We start from the raw sequence: 20,819 nt of genomic DNA, 5'->3' as shown, positions 1-20,819 counted from the left end.
AATAGGCCATTCACATTAGGACAACAACAACAATTAGCATGTTATAACCTGTTTTTAAAAATAAAAACTATAATGTACAGTCTTTTGTGTTTTTATCGATATACAAACAAAAAGAGTCAAAGTTTGATCCTTTTCATAGTTTTTGATAAGTTGTTTTATCACATAAGTCAATGTCTTCAAAATTCATTCGTTTTAATCACTTTATAGTAAAAGTCTATTAAATTTCCATTCCTTACATTCTTTCTCAATCACTTCTATCATTTTGTACTTTCCATTCACTTTCTGCAGCTCACAAAGCAGCAAAAAGAGCATTAATCATTCTAGCAGCTGATCTGGTGTCAGTGTATTCAGGCACAACGTACAGTTGTAGTAGAGTCTTGTCCCTCTTGAGCCTTTCCACAATTTGGTGTAATTAATAGACTGGGAATAATTAATGATTAATGATCAGAGAAAATTCAAGCAATTACAAGCCCAAACAGTGGATCAGCTGCCATCTCCTCTTGGGTAGAGAACAAAAGAGCATATCAAGAATAATCTGTTCAAAGGCTTCAAAATGAAAAGTATAATCAAAGATGACATTATAGGCAATATATATTTCTCAATTATTGCATCTGTTTATTGTACTACAGTGTGTGTCACTTGTTACTTGGCGTAACCTTATTTTTTTATGAACATGTATATAAGTCTCTCACCAGCGTCGCCTTCAGATCTGATTTAGTTCATTTTAACTGAACAGACTTTAGGTGCTGCTGTCAGTAAAAGTGATCAGTGTAATGATGTGCTCAAAAAACAACGCAGACCTTTAAGCTGACAAAGCTAAACTTGATATGACAAGATTTTTATTTATTTATTTTTTAAACACATATACCATATTTTTGGGATAATAGGGTGCATTAAGCAAAATAAATTCATTGACAGATTTTTTTGGCGCCATGTACCACATAAAATCAGTTCAAGGTCAGTAAGCATAACCAGAATTAATACACAAGGTGCACTGGATTATAAGGCTCACTGAAGGATTTTAAGTGTGCCTTATAGTCAGAAAAATACAGTAGTCTTGGTTGATTAAATTAAGTACAACTATTAAAATCTTTAAAGATAAATTAAAGAAGGACAGTTCACTCTTATCTGGGTTGAAAATTGAATCAAAGCATAAGTTGAGGGGGAAAATGAGACCAAAGTAGTGGAATTCAACAAAGTGAGCAAGTTTTATTGCCACATTTCATTATACAGTAAATGTTGCTGACAAGTCGAAATCTAATTGGCTGGGCCTTGCCTTCTCACACGTTTACATCAGACAGAAAGTCACGTGTAAATATGTTCCATTTTGATTTGGCTCCTGAGAAGTAGCTCCACATCCTGGTTAAAGTGTTAATAGTGATATCTGAAGAATAAGTTACCTGATGATATTAAAGGAGTACGGTTGGGTAACCATGTGGATAAAATTAAGAATGTTTGAAGAAAAATACTTTTCCCCAACAGAGTTTAGTATAAGGACTATATAAAGACACATCTGAGTCCAGTAATTATCTACAAAATGTAACATTTTATGTAAATTACCTTCAGTTCCACTGTTTGCATCTCAGAGCACGGTATCCGATACAACTCTGGTTCAGTGTGCTCTCGGTTGTCACACACCCATAACTCCCCGTCCTTTTCTTTCTCATACCTCACTCCACACACTTTTTTTAATTCTGTTGCTCTTTCCTGAAAATTCACCTGTGTGGTTTCGTGCAGTCTGATGATGTACCTGATGATGAGCTCCTTGTTAATAATTCATGCACTCACACACCTGATTGGCTCCCAATCATCACACACTTTACTTTTATGTTTACACACTTCCAGGAATAATCATCTGCAACAGGAAGAGATGCCTTTTGGTTGAATTTTTGAATTATAAAATGTAGAATAATATTCTCTGAACAAACAAAATAAAGTAAAAAAACAAAACTAGAAAAACATGTTTAAGTTAGCAAATTCTGTACAAATACCCATAACATTGAAATGATATACCCCTCTTATTAGAACAGAACATTTTGATCTGACTGCACGTTTAAAAAGAAAATGATAAAATGAATATTCAAGCAAAAAAACAAAATAAAGGTAAGGCATAGCCTGACTGTGTGGGGTTCTGTAACATCTTCAGTGGTTTCTAAACTTGTCTTCATTATTTTAAACAGTTTTTGTACATTATGTATGAGTAAAGCTACATTGGTGTTCTAACCTGAATGTGACATAAATCAGAAAGCAACATTTTGTTCTTGCTGCTAATCTAGTTGGACAAGTTGACTGAATTCTTTGCACATGTAGGGTTCAGAGGCTAACGCTCACTATTAACTGACCTAAAAGACGATGTGTGGAAAGTATCGACATATTTTCCAGTGTGGTTTTTAAAAGTGTAAATTTTAAAACAAATGTAGTATTTGTAACAAACGTCATTTCTTTCTGTCAAAAAACACTGAGAATTCAAAAAAAATAAAAAAATAATCCCAGTAGTTCTGAAGGACAGAAGGACACCACTTGCATTTAGTGATTTTCATAGCATCCTGATGCATGCTCAATAATCCAGGTAGAAAGATCTAAAAAAGTTAAGTATGTTCCTCTGGACATTCAAAAAACAAAACAAACACAAAAAAAAAAAAGTAGAAACATTTCGTCTTTCATACGAACGACTTCTTCAGTCCGAGGTTATTTTCATAGCATTTTACACACTGTTGTTCACACAACGGTCACTGGTAGGCAGGGCCAGATTAACACTTCGCTGTACCCTGGGCAACAACCTTCAAGGGCCCCATCATCACAACCCCAGAATCACCATAATCTGTCAAAATACAGAATAAATTACCATAATATATAGTAAATATACTTAAAATTCTATCAAGTGTATTTTGATGTATAAAAATCCAAATGCTCATAGAACTATAAATGATATGTCCTCTTGTTGACGCAAATCATAAAGGCCGAGTTAAGCTGAACGCACTTTGAACACCATATGACACCATGTGCACTTATTTAGCAACGTGTTTAACAGTTGTTAAACATCTAGTTTTACCTACACAAGTAAACACTTGATCCAATAACTATTTTAGAGCTAATGGCTCAACAAGAAGTAACCTGACCAACAGCTGATTCAATTAAAAATATATATTCAAAGGTGTTAATTTGATGCCCACATTAAAATTAAATGACTGTAACTTAGTTGACTTCAAATACAATAAGATTATCAATGACTGTTTGCGACAAAGGATTTACTGATTATAACAAAGATTCCTTTAAGAAACCTCCCAATATAAATCATAAAACCAGTATGAATTCTGCTCATTCTAAAGTTGTCAAATGGCCTAAATCTCCTAAAGTGAAGGAGAATCGTTTTAAAATAATAAATACGATATATCCTGTAGCCATGTTTCTTGAAATAATATTTAAATTTGAGGTTGATCTGTGTGCCTGTTGTCAATCAGAAGATGAATCTCTGGCGCATTTTTTTTAATTTATTTTTCATGTCAATACAAAGTGTTTGGTCAAACATCAGAAACTGGATTAATCTCAAACTTAATATTCCTTCTTTTGATGCTGATGCCATTTTACTTTATGTGGATAACTGAAGCTCAGCTTTCTCTGATGCCATAAATATAGTTGTACTTATAACAAAGTACCACATTCATTATAGTAAGAGGAAGGATAATAAGCCTTCCTTCCTGTTTGATGAACGATTTTAAGTCATACTATTCTTCATTAAGTAGATTAAAAAACTGCAAAACTGCTAGAATAATCTCACAACAGTTAAAACTTATTGTTTTAATTAAAACAAGTTTTTCATATGTCACGCTCCTTTGTTTTTTTATTTATTAAATTTTTTATGTTTATTTTTTTTCTCTTTCATTATTTTGTGAAATGTAGTTACGACAGCCTTCACAAGTTTGTATTTGTATATTGTTGTATTGATCTGTTTTGTGTTAATAAAATTCTAGAAAAAAAAAAACCTGACGGGATTGTCAGCAGGTAAGGGGCGTTTACCTTTGGGACAAATTGAGGTCGTCGATTGGTCAGTTGCTGACATGCCTACTGGATTGATTGACAGGTCACGCAGTGGATGATCCCACTCGGTAAATTCTTTTTTAAAAAGAACGAGAGCTGTAGCAGCGGCACTGGGAGGAGGCGGGACGGCCCAAATGCAGCGGCAGCGCAGCAGTCTCTCTGTGCAGCGCAGGGCTCCAGGAGATAACCAGATACTTTGCTTTTGCCCTCACTGCTCTGGGCCCCTTAGAGATTGTGGGCCCCTGGGCAGTTGCCCAGTTGCCCATATGGTTAATCTGGCCTTGCTGGTAGGACAATGTAGTCTGAAATTAAATGAACAACTTGTTAAAGAATGTTCTATATCTGAAGCAAGCTGAGGAGGAGCAATCACCATCCATTTCAGAAGCTTTATTTTACACACTCACGGTACCGTATTTTTCAGACTAGAAGATGCGCTTAAAATCCTTTAATTTTCTCAAAAATCAACAGTGAGCCTTATAATCTGGTGCACCTTATGTATAAACTCTGGTTGTGCTTACTGACCTCGATTTGATGTGGTTGTTGTGAATGAGTTGAATAAAGTTTGACTTATCCGACTGTTTTGTTTCCCTTAATGCGCCTTATAATCTGGTGCGCCTTAAAGTCTGAAAAATACGGTACAAAAATCACCAGCTCTGGGCCATTACCACTTCTCCATGTGGTCACAAAACAATGTCCCCGTATGTAAATTAAAAACACATTATCTTCAGAGCTTGGCCACACCTCCCAGGAGGAGTCACCACCGTCGACGAATGGGAAGCCCCATCTTATCATGTGACCCAGCTCTCAACCAATAAAATCTCGTATTTTGTATTCTACGATTGGTGGGTGTGTGAATGTTGGAATTTTGTAGGCGTGTACATTTTTTTACCGGAAAAAAAATCGGACCGTGTTTTAACACAATGTCATTCTATACCAGGCTATTCAACTGGCGGCCCACTTCATCAATTTTTATTTCAATTTTTTTTGGTTCTGGGCTTGGCTTTTGGGTTCTGTTTGTTGTATTTATGATTCAATGCAAAAAAACAAAAAAACAAAAACTAATGTAAAAGGTAATAGATCATTATAAAACTTGATTTATTTACATAATGATTTTAATTGCTGGATGTCCGGCCCCCGAGCCGTTGACTTTCAGAAACTGTGGCCCCCTGAGCAGTTTTGCTGACTAGACCTGTTCTAAACAAACAAAACAAGATACATATATCCACACATTTAAGCCAATATATTATCTGCATAAAAATATACTCCATACTTAACTCTGACATACAATAATTGTATTTTTTTTTAATGATCAACCAATTCTATTGTTTCAAAATAAAATATGAATGTCTGATCACACTGCTGCAATAACATCATTTGAAAGCCCTTGTTGGTTAATTAAAGGACACTTGAATATAAAGCAACTAAATTATCAAACACAAAGAAAACTGCAACACACAACAGTTTGTTGTTCAGTGGTACACACCCGCTGATTCTATGGTGTCCTTGAAGGCACCACGGAGGACAGTCTGATTAAACAGGATCAAGGACCAGACCTTCAAACACCTGTTGCAGTTTTAAGCACCTCAGAAATTACAGTTCCCTCCTCATGGCCAGAGGGAAGGTATACGCATATATCTGGTTAATGTCTGTTAAAAATGATGGAAATGTTTCATCCTGGCCTTTATAGAGAGCAAAGTCAGTGTTAAGGCAGAGCAGTATGAAAAGCACCTTGGCTTTTATACATGTTCAACGAGCATCTTCCAGTTGAGAGATGACAGCTACAAAATTGAAGTTTATACTTGAAATTTTTTAGGAAGGAAGGGAAATAAATACAGTTGGGATAAGGAGGTTGTTCAGTTCAAATTCTCCAGGCAGAGCAAGAAAAATTGGTTGGTTGCAAGACATAAGGAGCAATACATCTGTGCTTTTTTTAAACCAGTGCTGTCAAGATGTCCTTGTGCAAAGAGCTTAACCCACCTGTTCCATGACATTTGTTAACAGGATACCGCTGAGAGTCTACAGAGCACCATAGGCCAAAGATGTGAGCAATTACAAATGGAAAGGTGACATTAAGAAGCTGTGTGTGTGTGTGCCCTTCCATGTCTTTGCACACACAAAAGTCCAGTTTTTACCATTTTTTAGCTAAATCATTAAATATATCAGTATGCAATATGTCTTTAAATATCGTTATTACATTTCATTTTTTATTTCATTACTACAATAAAAAGCTAAAGTTTATAAATAAAATGAATGTAAAAAAAATGTAGACCCAGAAAGAATAGGTGCAATAGTGTTTTTTAAGTTCTGGGATAATTATTACAGTTTGTTTGCTTTTGAGAAGATGATATTTTACCAAATAATAGCTTGACAAAATCAGATGAAAACACACACCCACGCATGTGCACAGACACACTCCTTTTCACAGCATCTCTCTATTGATCTGTTTCATTTCCACCTATAATGTCTTTCTTTAAAGCATGTGTGATTTCTTTCTCCTCTGGTTGGGTTTATGTCTGTGCCTGCATGGTGCTGCAGCCACTTCATGCTTTAATCAGAACAAACACACTATCTGTCTGATCCTTGGTTTCCCACGTGCACCTTCCTCCTTCCTATAAGCATTGCTTTATCTTGTTGCTCCTCCCAGAAAATTTATCTGTGTGGTTTAGCATTCGGACTGATGACAAATGCATTAGCGGAGGCTTCTTGTAAATAATGTATCCACATCACTGCACATATGTAGGTGTTCATCCAGATTTTCATACATGTGCATCATAAAAGCTGAAGCACATGCATACATTTAGCTTACCCTTAAAAAATCTCCAATATGGTACGTGGTGATCCATTGCAAATGCAGTCGCTTGTCATGCTGCATAATTTAATTTAAAGCCCAGATAATTGAAGTCAGTCCCACATTACTGTGACACCAATCTTGGGTTAATTCTTGTTTTCAGCGTCATGTTTGGAGGCCTGTTTGTGCTTTGGGCAAAACTCAGGCCATGTTTATGCATAAATGAGCTCTATAAAGGTTATTGTTTTTTCAATGTTTACTGTTGCAAACCAATAAAAAAAAAATACATATTACATGCATTTGCTGTGGTTTCCATTTGCTGGGTTGCCATATAGGAAATTAAGAATTATTGTATAGTCTCTTTAAATTTATTATATTTTGACCTAGATGTGCTGAGTGAGATGTGCTTTCTTGAAGGGTGAGGTATAAGATGAGGTGTGTGCTGAGATTACCAAATGTGCACAGAATAGGACAGAGGCTTAAAGCGGTAGTTATTGCATTTCTGGCAACATAATGCTGCACGTCAACAAGATACACATGCAGTCCTGGCATGAGAAACAAAGTAGTTACATCCAAAATGGTGATTCTGAACTTTTGTTTAAACCAAGGATGAGGTTAGGAAAACAAAATGTTGCTATCAGCTGCTACTTTCTGTTATGATTCTGCACACACAGGTGCAGAAAAACTATTGACTGTGCAGCCACTGGTAGAGTGCACAGTGATTTCACACCTCTGTGGGGGGGTTCCAAAAAATTCTACTCAAACTTCGTTTCAAAAAGTCTTTAGACTCAGCAAGCTCTGTCGCCGTGTCCACAAACAGCCAAACTGCAGCAGAAAAGCTTCAGTTTCACTTGGAATCAGTGTTTTGTAAATATGGCCTGAAAGTAACTGAGGAAACCGTAAATGCCACTTCGCTTGCCATTGTACTATTTTAAACAACTGCAATGAGTGTACACCATTTCAATTAGTTATGTACATTTTTATTCATCCATCCATTATCTTTTCTAACTCCTTTTCCATGTCACAGGGGTCACTGGTGTCTATATTCAGCAGTCACTGTGTGACTGGTGGGAGACATCCTGGACAAGACAAGAAATATCAGAGGCACATAGAGACAAAGTCATTCACTCTCTCACTCACACCTAGAGACAGTTTAGAGTTACCAATCAGTCTAACATGCATGTTTTTAAGGAAACCAGTGTACCTGGAGAAAACCCACACATAGGAATATGCAAACTCCACCCAGAAAGGTTCCAGGCCCAGACTCAATCTGGCAACTTGCTCACTGATAAGTGAGAGCTCCACCAACTGTGACTCTGCCATTTGAGTTCAAATATTCCCTAATTTTGACCTTGATGAAAGCTCTGGACAGTGGAGACTTAAATCGTTGTACTTTGTTTATAAACCTGGAATGAGCACCAACATTTAACTAGCTAGCAGAACATAAACTGCTGTTTTATCTTGGAAGAAGAAGAAGAAGAAAAAAAAAAATAAGCAACTGTATTTCATTTAAACTGAATTATATCAAAAGTAGATGGATGGGGGTTGAATTTAATGCGGGACATTGTTTAGGAAGAAGAATAAAAGTAAAATAAAAGGAGCTGAGCGGCAAAGGGACAGATACATTCCTTGTCGCAGCTCTCATACAGGCTGGTGCTTCTCTGGATCAGCTTTAAAGATGCAACTTTTAGTTGTCTCTCATTAGCTGAGATAATTTCACAGACAGATAATTCAGCATTACATGTAAGACTTGGATTAAACACAACATCCACAACACAACATTGTAACAAGAGTTAAATGTCTGTAAAATGTGTCTATTTGATTGAACTTTGTATACATGAAGAACAGTCCGTGTTTATGTGGGCGGCCATAAGCCATCTGCATCACATTTTCTTCATCTGTGTAAAAAACTGAATTTTAAATCTAGCATTGTGATTGATGAGCACTATTCATGAATGCAAGGCTTCCCTCGTTACTTGGCAAATAATTATGAATATGTGCAGATTGATCTGTCTGAAAATTGCTAATCTAACATCTTCCAGAAAAACATTAATAATAAATGCCATTAAATTGTGCTTCTAATCTTATTTTCATTCACATTTCAAGTTTAAGAGTGTCAGACGTTAAAAAAGGAGGCACATTTGGCTTCGAAATGAACAGCAAGCAGATATAAAATATATGGGAAACCATTTGGATACTATTATGCTGTTTTTTTTGTTTGTTTTTTTTTTGCAAGGTTTAAAAATAATAATAAAAAAGATGGAATGTGTTGCAGTAATGGTGGCAAAACTTTATTTTAAAATTATCCAACAGATAGGAGTGATCGAGAGTGATATTGGTTGGACTTTAAAGACCATTTCAGGCTTTTGGGAATGCATGACTGGACAGCAAAGTGTTGTTTTTTATTTTATAAATTTGATAAACTTGACAAGTGAAAGCATTGTTTTTTTTAATTAATTTTATTTACACAACTAAATGGTAGAATTAAGCTTCTGTATTAAACAGTTTGGTTCAACCAACCTCAATTTGGAGCAAATGATTTCAACAAATCTGCAGCACAACAATCAGTGTTAAACAACATGAAAAATGCACTTTTGTAAACTTTTACAGGAGCGAGCTAATAAAAGTTCAAACTATGCATCTTTACTGACATGCTTTTTTATTACAATGTGACAAGACAAAGTTCAAGCTGCCTTTTACCTTTCCCTTCAGCTAACAAGGGACTTCTTGCAAGATGGTTTGACTTTTAAACCAGTGCAACACTGAAGGTAGTATTTGATCTCTACCATTACTGTATTTTATCATCTCACAACAACATAATAATAATCAGATCACAAACAGAAAAATGACACTGAAGACAAACAAGATGGCTGTAATACCCAATAATTACAACCCCCGACCCTCCCACCTTCACCACCTACACACAAAAAGGCTTCAAACATCAAAGCGCAGTCTCAGTGTTTTCATCATGTGGAGAGCCAGCTGCCATCTTAAAACACAACCACTGCTTTTTTTTTTCTTTGATTGAAAGCCCAGACATGAAACGGGGAAGAAATTGCTCAGAATATTAAGACAACAGTGTCCTTCACAAAGAATCCATCTAAAAAAATAAAAAGTCATGTTTGATGTAAAGTCAAAAGAGAGAGTCGAGTTGCTAAAAGTCTTTTTTCTGGACAAGAAAGAAAATAAAACTTCCATGTGTTACTGAAATTTAATCCTCCCACAACTTTGTCTTGTTGCCACATAACCAAAGTGAATAAAATGTCCTTAACCAAAACTGAATACTTAGACACTTGTAGAAGACCAGATATCATAACAAATTCAAGTAATGCCAAAAATATAATCCTGTGCTGTCATGCCAACTCAGTCATTTTCATTGAGGTTTAGTATAAAAAGAAAAGAAACAACATATGGTTGTCTCGTTTGTCTCTATGTGTCTCTGTGATGGACTGGAGACTTGTCCATGGTGTCACCCACCTCTCACACAGTGATGGCTGGACATTGGCACCAGTGATCCCCACAACCCAAAAAAGAAAAAGCGAGTACAGAGTGTGGATGGATGGATGTATTAGCACATCTAAAGCTAGTGTACCCATCCATCAACCTTCTGCTTCTGATCTCAAGCCAGTTTGTGAGGGTAACAGTCCGAGTTGAGATCCCAAGACATTCTTCTTTCTTGCCACCTCGTCTAGCTCATGTTGGGAAACATTGGGATGTTTGTCTGCTGGTATTCAAATCCTTACATAGAGTTAAAGTCGTTCCCAAGTCCTCCCCCCAAAGGGATATTCTCTGGACACATTTTCATGGAGACATCCAGTCAGCACCTTTACCAAAGCTTCAAAGCATTCCCACAGTTCCTATTCAATGTGAAGTAGCAGCAAGTTTATTTAGGCCCTTCTTACCTATCTGAACGTATCTTTATGTTTAGCTATTTCTTAACATATACCTTAAGGTGGGCTTATCAGAACCTCATCAGAAGCACAAAAATGTTTTCTCACTGATGTGGTTGTGTGACAACAATTGGATATTTTGTTCCGGCATTACTGCTGTTGTCACAGCATTTCACCTTGTAATATCCAGCGCCTTTCTGTGGTTACTTCATAACAAGAACTCATTCAGTTTCGAAAGAAGTTTGTGACCAAACTGGAATTCTGTATTTGGAAATTTAATATTTTATGACTACATACTGTACCTCAACACATTTCCAGGTGGGTGGCACAGTGGCACAGAGCTGCCGCCTATCAGCAAGACGGTTGCCAGGTCAAATCTCGGCTGTTTCATAAAATTAGGGATGTATGCAAATGTCAGCACGATGACCTGACAAAACCTCATAGACAAGTACAGATGACCAAATTTATGACCCACAAAATTTACAGTAGAGAGAAGATGAACTTTAAAGGCCTTGGCATCAAACGTGGAGGTGCTTTTTCATACCATCCATCTCATTTCTGGCTCACTGTAGCTGCTGCAGGTAACTTAGCAGTAAAAAAAATATATTGAGCAATTTTATTTTAATTAAATTATACAAATACAATTGATGTGACTATAAATCAAAACTTATTAAAGGCATAAACTAGTTATCTATCCTTATAATACACACATGCATGATCTTTCTGGACTAATGCTTTGCAAATACTACCATCGCGCTCTCTTTTTGCCAAAAGGCATGTCATGATGAACAGTGTTTGCACACTTGGTGACCATCATTAGCTACCTGGGGAAGAATTCAGAGCACTGAGACCTTGTGTCCTGAAGCCCCAGCTGCTATTTGAGAAGACATATCCCCTATGGAAACCACCACTGATTTCTTTTTTTTTTTGTTTAAGCAAAAATCTGTTCATCATTGATATAATTAGGCATGGCCATACCCACTGTGCAGGTGAATTACTTCAAGTACAGACACACACTTGCCAAAAAGCCATCCAGGCCAAATATGTAAAAAATTCACGACATTGACGTGTAGTTGACGCAATAACTTCATGTACTTTACGTGTTGTTTACATGTTTACACATTATTTATGCATTACTGTAAGGTGTAAATTCACCTGTTAATGTCCCTTTTGAGCATCTTCACTTCCAGCCAGTTTGACCTGCATCTCTTCTCAATGGCTGTTTCAGATCCAGGTGCTAAACCACTTTAGCAAAGAGAGGAGGTGCCTCCCACCATTCAACGCCCAAATAACCTGCTACTGGCCCGGATGGCTTTCCATATGTCAAAATGTAGGTAGAGAAATATAATAATAATAATAATAATAATGTCATCACAATGTCAGCACTGTATGTTTCCATACAATGGTGAAATTAGTCTCTGCATTTAACCCATCCACCACCAGGTGGTGCAGTGGGCAGCTATTGAAGGCGCCCGGGGGGCATTTTGGGGATGAGGTGTGCTGCCCAGAGACACCACGTGATATGCAGTGACTGGGGATTGAACCTGGGATTTTTGGGTCCCAAGCCGGCTGCCCTGCCTCTACACCATCTCGGCCCCCATATGGACTTCAGTATGAGGCCCAAGGCGTTAAGAAAGCACTTCTTCCAAAGGGGCTTTATTGTCTATTTTGTTTCATGAAATGGAGTAAAAAAATTAAATAAAAAAAAAGAGTAAAAAACATATGAGAGCTGGATAAACCATATTGCTTTGAACTAAAAAAAAATCCTCAAGCATGCCTTATTGTGGAACTACAATAACATTTGCTAACTTTAGGGGATGTGTCTTTAATTAAGTAGCATCTCAACATCATTTCATATCTTAACACAGATTTTATGAAAAATGTACATCCTTTACACAAAAGGTTTACCAAGATCACGCTTTGTGGTTTCTGACATACTTTTGTGATGGTGCTCATTTAACAAGACTGCACAGCAGTGTGGGTGGCAGGGCGGAAGAGTGGTTAAAGCTATTGACTCACAGTAGACAGCTGTAGCAGGATGGATGGATGGACAAGGGATTGGCCAGGCAGAGCTGTAAATATGCTGATCAAGTGAAAGAGCTGACTAAAGCTAAAACAATTGTGAAAACTGTAAGAAATGTATTTTTAAAAAACTCTTTAAATATTACATAATGACAAACTAAAAAACGGTAGAAAAAGGAAGAATGATCCAGAAACTTCACTGTATGTACTATCTTAAAATTGATTTTTTTGAAAGAAAGGCTTTCATACGTTGTGACCCCCTTCTTTTTTCCATCATGGTTTTTATTTTGTCAAGCTGAGCCTGTTGAGAGGCTTTTGTGGCTCCTTTCTCTTTCCAAGAGGGACAAACAATGTCTTGAGATGCCTGTGTAGTTATTATTCTCTTGGTGGTTTAAAACTGAACATCTCTGGACCTCGATTTTCCATCCAACCGTCCATCCATTATCTTTACCTTTACCGTTATCTTTGCTTAGTGGGTCACAGGGGATCACCATGTCCAGCCATCACTGTGCAAAAGGCAGGGGACATCCTGGACCAAGTCCATCACAGGGACACACAGAGGCATAAGAGATCACCTGCTCACTCACACATAGGGACCATATGGGATTACCATTTAACCTAACATGCATGCGTTTGATCTGTGAAAGGAAACTGCAGAACACGAGAAAATGCACACAACCACGGAGAGAGCATGCAAACTCCACCCAGAAAGGCCCTAGGCTGGGATTTGATCTGGCAACCTTCTCAGTGAGAGGCAACAGTGCTACCTACTGCACCACCTGCCACCGTCTTGAGGAGTGTAAAAATATTAGATCTCGTAAAATTTGCTTTCACACCAAATATTAGGCATTTATGACATCGCTTGTTAGCTTGACGTTAGGAACATAAATAATAGACTTCTTCTTCTTCTGGCTTTTCCCTCTTCAGGGGTCTTCACAGCAAATCATCCTTCATCTCACTCTGTCCTCTACATCCTCTGTCCTCAATCCAACTATCTCCATATCTTCTCTGACTGCATCTATATATCTCCTCTTTGTCTTTTACCTGGCAGCTGCATTTCTAACATCTTTCTACCAATATAGAAGGATGTTAGAAAAAACATAAATAATGGATTAAAGTATAAACGTGAATCCCATTATAATATTTATTTATAGATGCACATTGTAACAGGAAAACTAAAATTAGTCAAAATATTACTGGGATTGAATAGATTTTTAAAACTACACTGACAAATGCTTTTTACGGTTTTACAATGTTCTAAACTGTTCAGTTGAGAGGAAGAGCAAAAGCTTCAACGTAAACAACCAATACTGAATGTTACAAATTGAGAGAAAAAAAAAAGAAACCCTGTAAATGTTTTATAACGAGGGAAATGAAATAAACTCTTTCATCCAGCCTCCAGGATACACATAATGTGTTCTTGTTAAGTAAACAGAAAACTGAAAATGAGGTCTGTTAACAAGAAAACTCCAAAGGGCACCTTTAAGTGTTCAGCATTAAGTGGTGAACGCTCATTTTCTATTTGCTACACAAGTTTATTTAAAGTTTTGGCAGGAAAAAAGTACATGAGAAAACATGGGACTAATGTATCCAATGTTATTTATCATTTTATGCACGGTCAGCAAAACCTACAATATGTTTGTTTTATTTTATTCGAACACCACATTGAAGTTCTAAAGTTATATGAGGCCATGCAGAAACACCCGAGTTAGTATCTCAAAATACTTTTTACAAAGCTTGTAAGATGCATTGTAAAATAGATGAACATAGAGCATGAGCAGTTTTACACAGTTCAATTTGTTTTCCGTTATTGCTCCTCTGGTACACAATGCAGATATCCTTGTAAGAAGAAATTGTAAGGGATGTTTTAATTTGATGTGCTTTCTACCATTTAAAAAGTGTAAATGACAACAATCCTTTTCGTATGTCACACATTATGCAAAATTGCTCATGACAGCTCTGATCTGAGACTGATCATCAATAAAATAAGATATAATAAGTTTGATGATGAGCAATTTCAGTTCTATCAGTATCAGTTCTAGAATTGCGCCGCTCAAGGTGGCTGCATGTTGGAGCAGCTCTGTTACTTTCATTCTGAGATTTTGCTTTTGGAAACTTTGACTCCTCTTTTGCTGGATGTAAATCACATTTTTTGGATGATGGTTTCCTCTGGTATCGGATGCTGTGCAGCTGGAAGGATTTTTACTGAAACTTCTTTAGTTTTGGACTTTTGTTATCATGAGTAACCATGGCAACAAGGCAGTTTTCTACAACCAACAGCAGCTGATTAACATCTCAAAAGCTCAAATAATATCTCAACTACAGCACCAAATCTCAAATAAGTTGAAAAGATGTTCTGTGGACGCATTCTCATCTACCTTCCAGCTGTGCTCGAGTGCCTGACCACTCCTGGAACTAGCAGGAAAAACGGTTCATGACAGCGGAAGGACAGGATCGTACCTCGGCACCTACAGTTGGCTGTCCGCAGCGACGAGGAGCTCGGCTGGCTGCTGGGAGGAGTTCTGCCTGACATTCGAGCGGTCCTACAGCCTGAAGGAACCGAGAGACCAGCTGAGTCTGGGTGGACTGATAGGACGGCATCTGCAGCCAGTTTCTTAGGATCCACTGTGGGATGGACCTTTACAAGAGATCCTTCCTGCCTACAGCCATCGGCATCTATAACATATCTTAATGAAATGAGGATAACGAGTTACAACAACAAATAATTTCCCTTTGGGATTAATAAAGTATTTTTGAATTGAATTGAATTTGTAACATGAAATATTACAGTTTGGAACTGTGTAAATGATCATCTGTCCTGGTCAGCAGGCATGCCGGGGGCTTTGCCACTTTGCTTTTGCTCTGTCCTGTCTGTGAAACTGTTTAGAGCCTCTCTTCTACAAATCTTGTGATTCATAATTTATGGATTTGGTCAGTTGGTCCCTCAACACAATAGATAACATTTCTTTGAAGAGAAGACCGGCTTTAGGTGAGCCGATTTGCCCTGTTGGCATGCACGCAGCTGGATATCTCATCGAATTGGAAGACTTGATGATGTGTCTAGCTCTGCTATCTTTTGTGGATTTTAAGGACGCATAAATAATTGACATTGATTGATACGATAACTGGTTCCTGCTTTTTGGATTTGGCTGGTTCCTGGTCTATCAACAATCAAGGAAGTCATCGGCAGCAAATTTGGACCCAATCAAGCTGCTTGCCTTATGATGGTTTGGTTCGTGCCTCGAGCACCCAGACTCAAATGCTTTTGACAGGATGGATCAGATCTCAGGGATTATTCTCAGGCATGGTCCATTGGTGTGGCCATTTTTGAACGTTTTGGAACCGAGTAGACCGACACAGACTCAACGTAGATGTCATTAAAGTTCTGCCTGTCCCCAAAACAATCGTGTTTATCTAAATTCGGCTCCCTGACTGGCCTTAACAGGCCATCTTATCTCATCCCGCCTGGAAGTTTTGTAAAACTGAAGCTCTGCCCCTCCCTCCTCTCCTGCCAAGGAATTTCCATGGACTTTTCAGAGGGGCCCAGCTGAATAAACATTCTGTCATCATTTCAGGACTCTTTGGATTCGTCCTTGGCCAACTTCAGCAGCCTTCAAGTGTGTATGGATCTCTAGAGGGAACTATTTGAACTGAGTGATGTTATCTGAACTCTGCCGTGCCTCTGTGTGTTGTCTCTGACTGCTCACTGTCCTTGTGTCACCCCCCCCCCCCCCCACACCGCAAGTAATGTCTGCGTCATTATGTGCTAGTGCACGAAATTTTTTTCATCATGCTGTTGACCTTCAACCAAAGATTCAAAGAGTGATAGGAATGGGTTTTTTTTTTTGTCTCCAAACCCTGTCATTTTTCACCACTTTTTATTGTCTGTCCAAACAGGTCTAACTTGTAAATGAGTCTTTGAGGCTCATTGTGTTTTATCTGTTTAAATAAAAGTTGAATGAATAAGGGAACCCTGTCTCTCTGTCACCGGAGGGGGGAGGAAGGACACAGCGAGGCACATGGGCTGCGGCCCTAGGAAACGGCAATATGCAGGCGGGGGGATTCTGGATACCACTTTTGTCCCCGGACTCTTCCAGGCTGACCCACAGCCGGCGACGGCGCATCACCATGGAGGAAATGCACCTGGCAGGAGCCAGCCAGACACAGGGGGGAGGTCCCCCACAAGGGGGGATCCTCCGCCACTGAGCAGCCGCCCCTTCTGTCGGGTCGAATCCTCTGGGCAGACTGTGTAGACCCCACCCGTGGGGGGTAGCGATAGAGGAACAACATACGAATGAGTCAATATAAATGAATATTTAACACGTCAGTCAAAAATTGTGTCATGAATAGGGAAAAAAATGGTAAATAAGTTGCTTCGGACTATACGTCACAGGACTAATCAAACTATGTAAAAAAAAAAAAAAAAGTGAAAATTCTAGTCCGGGAAATACGGTACATGACTACAACCGCTGGCAAAAATTATGGAATCACCGCACTTACAGGATTGTCTTTTAGTTGTGTGATTTTGTATTAAAATAAAATAAACCCTATACATGCAACACAATTGTGATTTTTCTTAATGCCAACTTCATGGCATTAATATAATTAAAAAAAAACTAACAACAGCTAGACAGCTTTCCTAATGTGAGCATTGTCTGCTGTATAGGACATATACACGGTGCGGCTTATTACAGCTGGCATACAAACTAAAGTCCCTCTGTCTTGTGTTTCGATCCATTGAAGACTATATTCTTCAGCAATTTTTAAGAAACAAACTGTTATTTTGGTTATAACTGTTAATAACATTTGATGGATTTTGCCTTCATATGCAGAATTTTTAGGGATTTTAAACTACTGTTAAATTCAATGCAAAAAATCAATGCAGACATGTTCCTGTTTTTAGTATCTTACACCATTTTATAATGTAGCATGTTTAATTATTTTGTTGTATATCTTTTTTTATATACTTTTCATTTTATATGCTTTCATATGAATGCTTATTGTAGTGTGTACCTCATTTATGTTTTTGTTTAAAACAGATCCCTCTTGAAAATAAGTCTATGTGACTCAGTGAGACTAACCTGTGTAAATAAAGTTGAATGAATTCAAGGGGACCTGCATAAAAAAATATACTGAAGCCTTTGCCATAAGCTTTGCAGTACTGACGATAAAACACGCTCACAACCCAAACACCAAAGAATAAATTTACAATGGAACTAAAATAAAATATATAAAATTATTGGAAACTAAAGCATTGTTTTTAAAACAGAGCCCATGTGCTAGGACGTGTATTCACTTTAGCTTTCACTTTATTCTGAGGTGGGAGTTCTGGATCTGTGGGCCAGTCAGTTTATGGTTCACACCAGCAGGGGATCCGCACCTAGAAGCCCAGGTTGTATAGAAAGGGTTCAATGGCAGTCAATGACTGGGCTTTAGGCTGCTCATGGTTTGAAAGATCAAAGATCTGTACCTAAAGATGCTCTGCAGGCCCTCTGCAGGAGTAGTGGTGGGTTAGTAGGTAGGACTTCAAGGAAGGCATTAATGGATTAATTATTGGAAAATCAGTGTCTTTAAAGGTGGAGTTTTCTCATGAACCAGCAACATCTAAAGTGCTTTTTTATATTGACTTTAGCACTTTTATGAAGTTTACTTTAAAAAATTGTGAACACTCGTGTTACCAATTTCTCTGTGTTATAGAGGTAAATACAAACCTACGAGGACCTTTTGAGAACATTAGAAAAAATGTAATGGCCTATTTTTCTGAGTTACTGCAAGTTATTCTGCTATTTCCACTAATCCTCTGACATCCCACAGCACATTATATTAAACCATCTCTGATATAGAGCCTGGAAGACACTTAGGTTTTGCTCTTTTACCGTTTACCTAAACAGGGACCGACTTGCAGTGTGTCAGGCAAAGCTGCACCTCCCACACACATAAATCTGACAAATGTCAGCAGTAATTTATTACCGTCATGATGCCAGGTGGCTCTGCTTACGAGCAGATTTGAAAATCAAGGTTTTTATTTTAGTTATAGATTTCATGGAGAAAAGGTTTGTTCAAATGTTGCTTCTGTATTTTATCTCCTTCCAGAGTAATTGGTTTAGAAAATTAGTCCACATTCCAAGATTAATTAGAATTAAACAGAAATAGAATGGCTCACGTCTAGCTGTTAGATTAACAAAGTCTATATATGTCTGCCAAGGTAATAGCATTAAAAATATGTATTTGCGTACCTGAGTGCAGAGTTTGATATGAAGATGTGTGTTATTTTACTGCTGATTGTAGACTCTTAAGGTTACACTACAGTGGACGACAGGTGCAAAAGCGCAGCAAACGGCTAAACACACTGCAAACAGTGAATCATGCTGCAAACACATGGATGAAGCTCCAAAACACACACACAAAATGCAACAGAAAAGTGGTGCAAAAGAAAAATTCTGCAATCACAGAATGGTAAATGGACTGTACTTATATAGCACGTTTCTATTTAATCAAGATACTCAAAGTGCTATGCATATAGCTCTTACAGCTGTTACACAGTTTTTGTAGCAAATAAACCTAAATAAGACAGCTATGTTCTGACAAAGGAAAGTATATTAAAAATATCGGTATCGGTTCTCAGCCAAATAAGTTTTAACATATCGGCATATAGGCCAAAATCCAATCTTGTGCATCTCTAGTTTGCATCATTCATATGTTTGCAGCGCATTTCACAGTTCATGGTGCATTTAGCTGTTTGCTGCACGTTTGCACCAGTTGGCCACCGTACTAGTCAAGTTAAGTCAATTTTATTTGTATAGCACATTTAAAACAGGAACTGTTATCAAAGTGCATACATACTACTAGTTGCAGCTTCGTGCACACCGCCCAGCTTTCGGACGACTGTACGTACATATTCGTGTTGTACCTCGGTGCAATTCCAATAAAGTTTATTCTGATTCTGATACTACACATGTTTAAAAAAACAATTGGTTGGAGGTTGATGCAAATATGCAATTAGCTTTAGGAGAAAGGGTTTAATTATGTTTCCTTCCTGCTGCTGTCTGGCATAGTCTTCCAACTATGTCCTCTCAAACTGGCATAAAATACAACAAGGTGTGGTATCAAATGACAATCTAAAACCCTCAGTCACAAACCAGGGACAGTGTCAGAGAGCAGAGTCGTTGTTCCGAATGAATGTGATAAATTAATCTCACCAGATGTTCACATTTATTTCAGATGTCCCTACCTTCTTGTAAAACTCTAATTAACACCGCTGATCCCTGTGTGTTGCTAAATTAAATCAAAGATCTAAGGGATGATTCCCAGGCTGTTATTGATAATGGGCTTCAATTAATTGAGTGCTCTTGAAGCATCAATCCTGCCTCAGTGGCAAGCAGCTGTTTGAGTAATTAAGCACTTTGTGCATTCAGTCAGAGGCACAGCTCCCCTGCTGATGGCATCAAAGGTAAGAAATAAGAACTGTTGGAAAAAATTACCATGGAGACTACGCCTTAACACTTGATCTAAAACCATGAGGTCTGAGGGAGTTCATTCATGTAAGATGAAGTAAGAGATTGTGAATAAATTTGTGTGCAAGTGCAACTAAAAGTGAAGTGGAGGGGGCATCACTGAAATGTCTACTTTTTCTATGGTGTTATATCTTTATCTGACAAAATGGTAAATGAAGAAATAACATAAAACCAATATATTTGTTTTCAATGATGCAAAACATGCTTGTTTTTCTAAACTAGCACAATGTTAGTGTACAAGACTAGCAAAGCATTAAGAATGAAACAACTCGGACAATGAATGAGTCCTCGAGGCTCTATCTATTTATCTGATCTATTTATCTGTCTAAATAAAGGTTGAATGAATGTCTGTAACCCCAGTTTGGCATCATTCATTTGTTCAAGTTTATTTGATCACGGACAGCACAATATTGTTACATGATAAAAACAAAGCCGTCGTTTTCTATGAAGGTTTTCTAGCCACAGGCCAATTTGCAAACCGAGTCCTTGGTTGGCCTGATTTTTAAAACAGTTAAAATAGAATTAGAATTAAATTAAATCTTGGCCATTCAGTGGTCTCAAACACTA

This window comes from Nematolebias whitei, chromosome 14, assembly GCF_014905685.2.
Source record: "Nematolebias whitei isolate Nwh7 chromosome 14, NemWhi1, whole genome shotgun sequence".
Taxonomy (NCBI): Eukaryota; Metazoa; Chordata; class Actinopteri; order Cyprinodontiformes; family Rivulidae; genus Nematolebias; species Nematolebias whitei.
Note: the sequence above shows the minus strand (reverse complement) of the source record.